This window comes from Capra hircus, chromosome 8 (genome assembly GCF_001704415.2).
Source record: "Capra hircus breed San Clemente chromosome 8, ASM170441v1, whole genome shotgun sequence".
In the NCBI taxonomy this organism is placed as follows: domain Eukaryota; kingdom Metazoa; phylum Chordata; class Mammalia; order Artiodactyla; family Bovidae; genus Capra; species Capra hircus.
Genome location: NC_030815.1, coordinates 34,167,588 through 34,177,412, shown reverse-complemented (window position 1 = coordinate 34,177,412; position 9,825 = coordinate 34,167,588). Strand labels below are relative to the sequence as shown.

Sequence of the window (9,825 nt, the reverse complement as noted above, 5' to 3'; positions counted from 1 at the left end):
CCTACTAATTTCCTAGAAAAAGTTGGTCATATTCAATTGTCCTTCTAGTTAAATTAAATGAACAATTCCTAATTATCTTTTCACTAAAACCATCAGACCATCATCACTATTATCCACCAAGTATTTCAAGGCACACTCTCTTCTCACCAAAGTAAGATTGTTATATGTTAGACTTATGAAGATAAGGTAAAGCACCATTATCAGAAGTAGGTTCACTTTTTAATTTATAATCATAACATTAAACATAGAATACTGCTCTATATTATCATGTTATTATATTAAAGAAGATCTTAGATTATAGGTTGAGAAGCATTTGATCTAATAATAGTATGAATGTTAAAGGCATATATAAGAAATGTCATTCACACACAGAGTTTGTAAACTTGTTAGAATGTGGCCATTTTCTTCAGAATTCAGATGCTCTCTTTTTCTGGGGGTGGGGGTAGGGAATGCCATGCACCTTAAGGGATCTTAGTTTCCCAACCAGGGATTGAACCTGGTCTGGCAGTAAGAGAGCACTGAGTCCTAATCACTGGACTGCCAGGGAATTTCCAGAATTTAGATGCTCTTGAGTTTTATAAAAAATAAACTTCCATGTACTCAGACATACTGAGACAAAACAAAAAAATGGATTAAAATATATAGTCTATTAAAATAGTTGAATAGTTTGTACCATTTCTAATAGACAGCAATTGCAAATAGCTCTAACACTGTTTCACCAAAGAGTTTTATTTTTTTCATTTATTTTTATTAGAGGCTAATTACTTTACAATATTATGGCGATTTTTGCCATACATTCACATGAATCAGCCATGGGTGTACTTGTATTCCCCATCCTGAACCACCCCCCCCAACTCCCTTGCCATCCCATCCCTCTAGGTCATCCCAGTACACCAGCCCTGAGCACCATGTCTCATGCATCAAACCTGGACAGGCGATCTATTTCACATATGATAATATACATGTTTCAATGTGAGAAGAACTTTCAGCTCTAAGTTCAAAGGTTTATACCTTGCTAGCAGCTGTCAGAAATGTAACCAACAGTAATCTCTACTGTGAATTTAGTTTATCAATGATGGGTTTCTAACCAGTATGTATAAATTCAGGGCCAATTTTGAAAATGATGACATTGGCATGGACACAAACTTTTCAAGTAAAATGGTAACATTCAGCTAGATAAAAGATAAGGGAATCATATTTTGCACTAGAAAGTTATACCTTGAAAATGATTCAATTTTTATTTTTTAGCAAAACATGAGCAAATATCAATGATCAATTCACGATAATCCTTTTTTTTTTTGATGGGGGAATTTATGAGAGATGTTAATGAGTTCTCAAAAATTATTTTATCTAATATTCTATATTGTAGATCTTTTATCATGTATACATGGAATACTCAGACAGAAAAGAAAGGAGTAAAAACATTACTATTTACTCTGATGATAAACACCAAGTTTTAGTTGTCTTTCTAAAGTTATTGCTGTTTGAGACTTCCCTGGCTGTCCAACGGTTAAGACTCTGCACTTCCACTGCAGAGGGGCGTGGACTGAATCCCTGGTTGTGGAACTAAGATCCTACATGCCATGGGATCCTACATGGCCATAAATAAATAAAAAATTGCTGGTTCTAGGAGGGTACTTAAATATTTTGATAAAAATGGCTATCTGATCATTTTTAGCTGAAATGGAAGAATATTGGTTATACGAATATGTATCTTCAGTTCTTTTCTCTTCCCATAGTCTACTACCGCATTCCTTGCACAAAATGACTTACAATTTTACAAATAGACACTGTACTTGACTGTCTTGATGTCTTTGTTCTTTTGTCTCTCTTGTCACTCCCATTCATCTAAGAACAAGTGACATCCAACCAAAGGGATTGGTTTTGAACAAATAAATTAATTTTTGGAACTGATTTTTGGACTGGGAATGAATGAAGCTTTCTCAGGTGAAGCACTTTCTAGTCTCTCTCAAGAGTGTGTGTCTGCACTGAATTTGCTTGTCTTAGTCTCTGCTATTTCCTTAAAAGAATGTCACATGAACTTTTGAGACCATTATCTTTCACTATGTCCATGAAAAAGCTAAGAGCTTATTACTCGTATAAAAAGTATAAAATAAGGGAAAGTGAAAGTGAAGTCGCTCAGTCATGTCTGACTCTTTGTGACCCCATGGACTGTAGCCTATCAGGCCCCTCAGTTCATGGAATTTTCCAGGTAAGAGTACTGGAGTGGGTTGCCATTTCCTTCTCCAGGGGATCTTCCCAACCCAGGGATTGAACCCAGGTCTCCTGCATTGCAGGCAGACACTTTACCGTCTGAGCCACCAGGGAAGTCCAGGGAGTGCATATCAAAGATGATGTAATAGAATCTCAGAAGAGAGTTTTCATGACTCCGTAAGTTTATCCAGCTCAGAGTGGGGCTAGGTGAGAAACTTGGTATTTAGGTTGACTACATATCCCCTGCTCTGCTTAATATAATATGGATCTCTACAGTTGCATTTCTAGCTTTTTCCTGATTGAAGTAGTTCTGTTGCTATTTGTTTCTTCTTATAGAGTTTAGGTCTGAAGAAAACCAGTGCCAGATCATACTTTTTTTTTTTTTTTTTTTGTATGCTACTGGTACAGCATTTATTGCCTAAAGACCCAGGTTTAATTCCTGGTTCCCCTACCTGGGCAATTACTTGATCCTTCTAAGACTCAGTTTACTTTTCTGAATTCCTACATCCTAGGCTATTGTGGGAAATACTAAAATTATGTCAAATGCCTTGCAACGCATCTGGTACACTTCAGTGTCAAATATATGTTAATCAAGAAAGCACTATAAAGCTGCTAAATGAATATACATAGGATATTAATCAAAACTAAATTAAAAGTAATGCTATAAATCAGAAGACAGCAAACTGTGGACCATGTCCAAAACTGGTCTTCTGTTTGTTTTTGTACTGCCAGCAAGCTAAGTATGATTTTCACACTGTTAAGGGACTATACAAAACAAACAAAACAAAAAGAATATATGACAGAGACTATATGTAGGCCACCACACCTAAAATATTTATTATCTAGCACTTTGCAGAAAAAGGTTGCTAACCCCTGCTATAAATAATCTATAGATCATAACTTCAGTTAAAAATATAGGAATATCTTTTGAGAAAAATAAATCTTAGAAAATTCCCTTCATTAAATTCCTGTATGAATTAGCACATTTTTAAATATTGTAGTTTAGTAACCACTTATATAGCTTTAAGCTTCAATTCTTTCCTACCATTTCCCCCCTCCAATTCATCCTTCATATCAAGGTCACACTAATCATTCTATAGCACTATTCTTATCATAGCACTCCATTTCCCTCAAATATATACATATATACATAATCAAAATAAAGGATCATGTTCAAATTATTTCATCAAATATTCAAGGTCAAACTATTTTCATTTTGGAAATGTTATCCCTCACTTCTTTAGTAAATATGTAATTCCAGCCATACCATACTCCCTCAAGTAATACTGTGTGTATTTAGATACACCATGGTTTTAAAATATGACAGTCTTCATTAGAAAAAAAAAAAAAAAGATAGTTTTCTCTTTAAAGACTGGAGCCTAATTCCCCTCTGTGTGGGCCAGGTTGGTAGGCTTGCTTCTAAAGAATAAAAGCAGTAGAACCATGCTCTATTTTTTTACAAGGTGCAGGAATAAAAAATTATAACTTCCTTCTGGTGTTCTTTCTTTTTCCCAGCTCACTGCGAAGAAAGGCAAGTGTCATGCCTTGAATACACCCTGGAGAGGCTACCTAGAAAGAATCTGAGACTTCTCACAATAGCCAGCAATAGCCATATGTGTAAGTCATATTGGAAGCAGATTCTCTGTCCAAGTTGAGCCTTCAGATGACTGCAACCTCAGCAACATCTTGATTGCAGCCTCATGAGAAACCTTGAGCCTGAACTGTCCAGCTAAGCAGCTCCCAAATCCCTGACTCATAGAAACTGTTGTACTTAAACATTTATTGTAAGCAATAAACAAAATTTATGTCAAGAACTAGCACAGAGCTTGGCACAAAGTAATAGGGGGACAAATGTTCTCTTACATTTTTTCTTATTATTACAGTGTTATTTAGAATAAGGTTAATGGTAGACAGACATGACAAAGATGAAGTGAATAATATAGACTTTTAAGCACATTTTTACTCATTCTGAATTGGATTCTATTTGTATTCTTAATAGGAATTTAAATTATCTAACATATGAAAGTTGCTAAGAAAGTAAATTCTAAGAGTTTTCATCACAAGAAAAAACAACCTTATTTTCTTTTTCTTTTGTTTTGTGTCTATGACATTATAAGAGATGATGGATATTCACTAAATTTATTGTGGTAATTATTTCATGATGCATGAAAGTCAAATCATAATGTTCTACACTTTAAACTTATAAAGTGCTGTATAACAGTTATATCTCAATAAAAATAAAAGTAATCCAAGGAATTTCCCAGCAATCCAGTTGTTAGGACTTCAAGCTTTTGCTGACAAGGGCCTGTGTTTGATCCCTGGTGATCCCTGGTCTGAGAACTGAGATCCCACCAGCATCCTGGTGCAGCCAGAAATAAAGGGAAGAAATTTAAATAAATAAATAATTTATAAACAGTGCATATATATGGAATTTAGAAAGATGGTGACGATAACCCTGTATGCAAGACAGCAAAAGAGACACAGATGTATAGAACAGTCTTTTGGACTCTGTGGGAGAAGGAGAGGGTGGGATGATTTGGGAGAATGGCATTGAAACATGTATAATATCATATATGAAATAAGTCTCCAGCCCAGGTTCAATGCATGATACTGGATGCTTGGGGCTGGTGCACTGGGATCACCCAGAGGGATGGTACAGGGAGGCAGGAAGGAGGGGGATTCAGGATGGGGAACACGTGTATACCTGTGGCAGATACATGTTGATGTATGGCAAAACCAATACAATATTGTAAAGCAATTAACCTCCAATTAAAATAAATGAATTTATTAAAAATAAACAAATAAATAATTTAAAATGGAAATAAATATCATCTAAGAAAGAGGAATTGCACCAAAGACCTATTCTGAAAAAATACTACCAGCTGGCCAACAAAATTCTTTATTCCTTATGTAAATAGTAAAGTGAGTTGTATCTGGCTTCCCATTTAGGAACAGAAATTTCCAGTCCACCTCAAAAGGCTACACTCACATAAGCTTTTGCCAGTGAAATGTAACTGAAATATGTGTAATTTCTACCTCAGTTTCTTAAGAGGAACTCTTTTACTCTGAACTTCTGCCCTTTGATTTCCAGAATAGTGATTTTCAGCGTGACTTAGAAGACAATGTGTTAAAGTTGGCAGAACCACCTTCATCCTGAATTCCTAAATTATGCCTTGAATTAGAGCTCTTGACGATCCTCTATATTGTGCTTAAATTTTTAAACAGGTAAAAATTAATTTTACCTTGCTTGAGCAATTGGATTCTCAGTTATCTTGTTACAGCAATTAATGATTCCTTAATATACCCTATATTGATCTAATAAGACTTTACATTATCATTAGTAATTCCACTGGCCCACTAACGAAAAAGCTGGGAGTAGATATGTCATGATGATAGGGGAAAAACATTGATATTAATTTCTAAATATCACACATAGTTATTGATCATACATGGTTGCATATGTATAAATACATAAACGTGAGGTAAAGTTATTTCAAATGTTCATGATACCAAACAAGAATGCATATGATCCAGAAGTACTTAAATTGTTCTTAATTAAAAAAAAATAATTTGTGTGTCAACATCAACATGCATTTAGATGTGTTATTATAGAGACTAAGTTTTATAATTTGTTGAATCAATGATGCATGTCCATTCCCTGATAAATCATATTTATCTAAAGCTATGCAGTATATTGGAAAGAACTTAAAGATTGACGCCAAAGAAGAAGAAGCTGATGACTAAATGTTTGACTTGCTTCCCTGGTGGCTCAGAGGTTAAAGTGTCTGCCTGGAATGCAGGAGACCCTGGTTCGATCCCTGGGTTGGGAAGATCCTCTGGAGAAGGAAATGGCAACCCACTCCAGTACTCTTGCCTGGAGAATCCCATGGAGGGAGGAGCTGGTAGGCTACAGTTCATGGGGTCTCAAAGAGTCAGACACGACTGAGCGACTTTACTTACTTACTTAATATATAGTTTGGACAAATCAAGTAACTTCTCTGTAATTTAACTACATCTTCTGTAAACTAGTGACTGAAAATGAATGTTTTTTTAAAAGGGTTGAATGGGATAATATAATAACTGAACTTTTACTCTAATGCACTGTATGTAGGCACAATTCCTCAGGAGATAAGAATGTTTCATACATTTACACATATAATCTCATTTCTGCTAAAATTGTTGGCAAAGTTCTATTGTACATTCCCAGGAAAAATAAATGTTTTAATTAGTCAACAAATGCTACTGACTTATTTTATACTTGACATTGGGATGGTCATCATGTTATAATTTTTAAAATTAAACTGGTATTAAGAATGACATTTAAGAGAGAGAGTCATTAAAGAAATACTGGGCAAGAGCTTTTTTGTGGTTTTGTCTGATTATTTGTTGATGTTTTTAAAGAGTAATATTAAGAAAAGGCAATTAGATTTAGGCAATTAGAAAGGCATTAGTTTTCTTTGAAAGTGGTTTTGGTAGAGTGACATGATTTGCAACCAAATTGCAACGTTTTAAAAATTAATCACTGATACAGCCATGGAAACAAAATGTGTAGTTCTTTTATCCACCAATTCTTGGGTGTATAATGAAAGAATAGTGAGCATTAGTTACTTAAAACTGTAAAATGGATATGGAGAAAAGGAGGATTTAAAGATGAGATAGAAAAAGAGGATATCATCAAGCAGGCCATTATGAAAATTTAAGAGACAGTGCTGGAGACAATGCACAGAGTGAGAAGAAAGAAATGAGGGAAAGAAAGGGGGAGGTCATTTATGGGAGAATAAGGACAGCACAAGTCTAGGATCTTTTTTTTTTTTTTTAGGTAAGATGTGGGTTTATTTAATCATAGCCACACTCCACAAAAGAAGGCAAGAGGCTCTTGAGCCTCTAATGTGGAGTGGTTAGATTTTATGGACTGGGTAATTTCATAGACTAATGAGTAGAGGATTATTCCAGCTCTGTCAAGGAAGGGTGGGGATTTCCAGGAATTGAGCCGTTGCCCACTTTTTGGCCATTTTTGGTTGGTCTCAGAATGTCATGGTGCTCATGGGTGTGTCATTTAACTAATGTATTACAGTGAGCATACAATGAGGCTCAGGGTCAACTGGAAGCTGAATCTTCCATCATCTTGGACCTAGTTGGTTCTAACCAGTTTTGCCATGTCCTGTATCTGTGTCATTCTTTTAAAGGTTGTGCTCTGCCTCCTTCCCTTCTGCTTCATTTCCCACCTCAGAGATTTTACTCCCATATTCTTATGGGAAGCTGAAGGTTGAAGCTCTGTCCTAGGTAACTTTTTTTAAGACTGAGTAGGGGCAGTGGCCTGTCTATCAGGGAATAAAAACCTCTGAATTCTTAACCTAGGGGCCCTGGGGGCAGGGCAGTTCCTTGCTTTAAGTCAAAGAGGCTAGAATCCTCACATAGCCACCATTTTGATGATAAAGTAATTTTGTAACAGCATCAGAGTATTAAAATATCTATATGACAAAAGACTCAATGGCATGGTTAAACATCTGCAATTGATAAAGAAACATGGTTACAATAACCAGAATTATGAATGATTCCACTTAACATACCAAATAATCATAGTTAAATATTTCTCTTTGAGATACCTCAGGGACACTCAAAAGCATACCAAAGTTAGCTGGAAATTAAAAGAACTTTAATCAAAAATTGATATTTGGGAAGTTTGTCAAAAATTTATAAAACACTCAGTCAAACAAGATCATAGCCCACTGTAAGAAAGAGGTATGCATGATCAGGATTTTCTAAGACTGAATTAAATCTAGTTGGGTAAATGCATTTTGTTAAGCATGGGCTAGGACAAGACTGAATTTGGATTCTGTCTCCAAAGTTTTCTTGAAATGTTGTTTTTAATAATAAATAATATGATGTTTTTTGCCTTTAAGAGATCTATATTTGCTTTTGAGATCTCTTGTAATTTTTAACTTTTTTTGGTTAATAAGTAAGCATTGGTTCACAGTGACCCAGACTGATTTTTAAGGTTTTATTGAGGTAAACTTCCAAGATTAGCCTTGAAAGAAAACAGAGACTTTTGTTTATTTGTTTTGTTTCAAAGACAGGAAAAACAGAGTAAATTAAATATTCACAACACTTTTTGAGATACAAATGTTGAAAGATGACTGATAGACTGAAGAATTTGACAAAAATTGGAGAAGGGATTAAGCAAGAATATAAGCATATCACAGTTACTGGGTAGTCAATTTAAAGTGTATGCTCTGTTACAGGGAAACAAAAAGTGATGAGGCTAAGAAAGTCAAACTTAAAAGTTCTCATAATAACAAAAAAAGTTGTAACACTGTGAGCTGATCCATATGTTAGGTAGTTAGAACAGGAAAAAGGAGTCCACAATAGCAATGGCTAAAAGACAAAGAAAGGGAAAAGCCCACAAAAATAGAACAAAAGCAAATCCAAACGAAAAGAAATGAGTATTTGAGGTGAAACAAACACACCCCCTTCTTGGCCATTCCAATTTGCATAAGTCAGGCTCAAGGTGGGGAGGAGACAAATGTATAAAAGAAGGAAGCCAAGCAGACTAAGGCCTTGCCTTTGGGGTCGGCTCGCCCTCATGCCACAAGGGTGTGCTTTCCTTTGCTTGGCAAATAAAACTGCTGTAAACCAGCTAGAACACTGGTCCCCTGTTTCAAATCTTTGCTACAGTGAGAAAGAACCAAGGAAATTACACACTCCGCTGACATAATCTGATGCTGTGACTCGGATGTAACCTGGCTGAAACAATCTTGGCTTGGCCCCATGAGGCGGGGCCAAGCATAGCAGAAGCCCAACTCAAGGAAAGCTCACAAGGTAGAAGCAGAATGCAAAGGAAACCCAGTGCGGTGGAAGTGACAAGAAGCCTAATGTGCTGGAAACCAGGACAACAAGAACAAACTCAGCAGAAAGCTCAGGTGACTCAGTCTCAGATTTCAGAAGACCTCCAGTTAAGGAGGTCTTAATTAAATCTTAATTCCTTTATAACCTTCCGTTTCTTGTTTCTTTGAACCTCCTGTGAACAGGCGAGGGGCAGTGGGTGCAATTGAGGGACTCTGGTAGGGGCTACTCCCCAGTGTGTCCCAAAGGCTCCACTACTCTCTGCGCCCTAGTAGCTGTTGCCCAAGTGGGTGAGAGTTCTTCAGTCCTTAACCTTCCTTTGTGCCAAGGATCAGCCCAATGAAAACTGTGGGTACAGGTCTGGCATTTAGCAGATTTTCTGGCAAGTTATAAAAGGGGTTCCTCAGCATGTTTTTCAAACTGATTTTTTCTCCTGTTCTTTAGCTCCTCTCCTCTCTCCATCTATGCCACAGTTTGGACAGGTCATCATCTTTCCATTTCTGAAAGTTGTATTTGAAACTGCTTCCTAAGATTTGGACTTAAACCCACTTGGCAGGGACTCTGTGCTATGCTTAGTCACTCAGTCATGTCTGACCCGGACTTGAGCCTACCCAAAACCTACAGTGCTTGGTTTCAGGACCTAGTGAAGCTTAGGCTCTTGATGTCTCATTGCAAAAAGGATTCAGTGAGATACACAGCAATAGGTAAAAGGTAGATAGGTTTGGTTCAGAGAGAAGCACAGAGTGTGTGCCATTGCAGAGGGTGAAT

The 9,825-nt window shown here is 36.4% G+C and overlaps 1 non-coding gene across 1 annotated transcript; it reads left to right on the top strand.

Annotated features, from left to right (window-relative positions):
* TRNAS-GGA lies at positions 5,973-6,044 on the top strand. Its single transcript has one exon. It is a non-coding gene; the product is annotated as a tRNA-Ser (tRNA).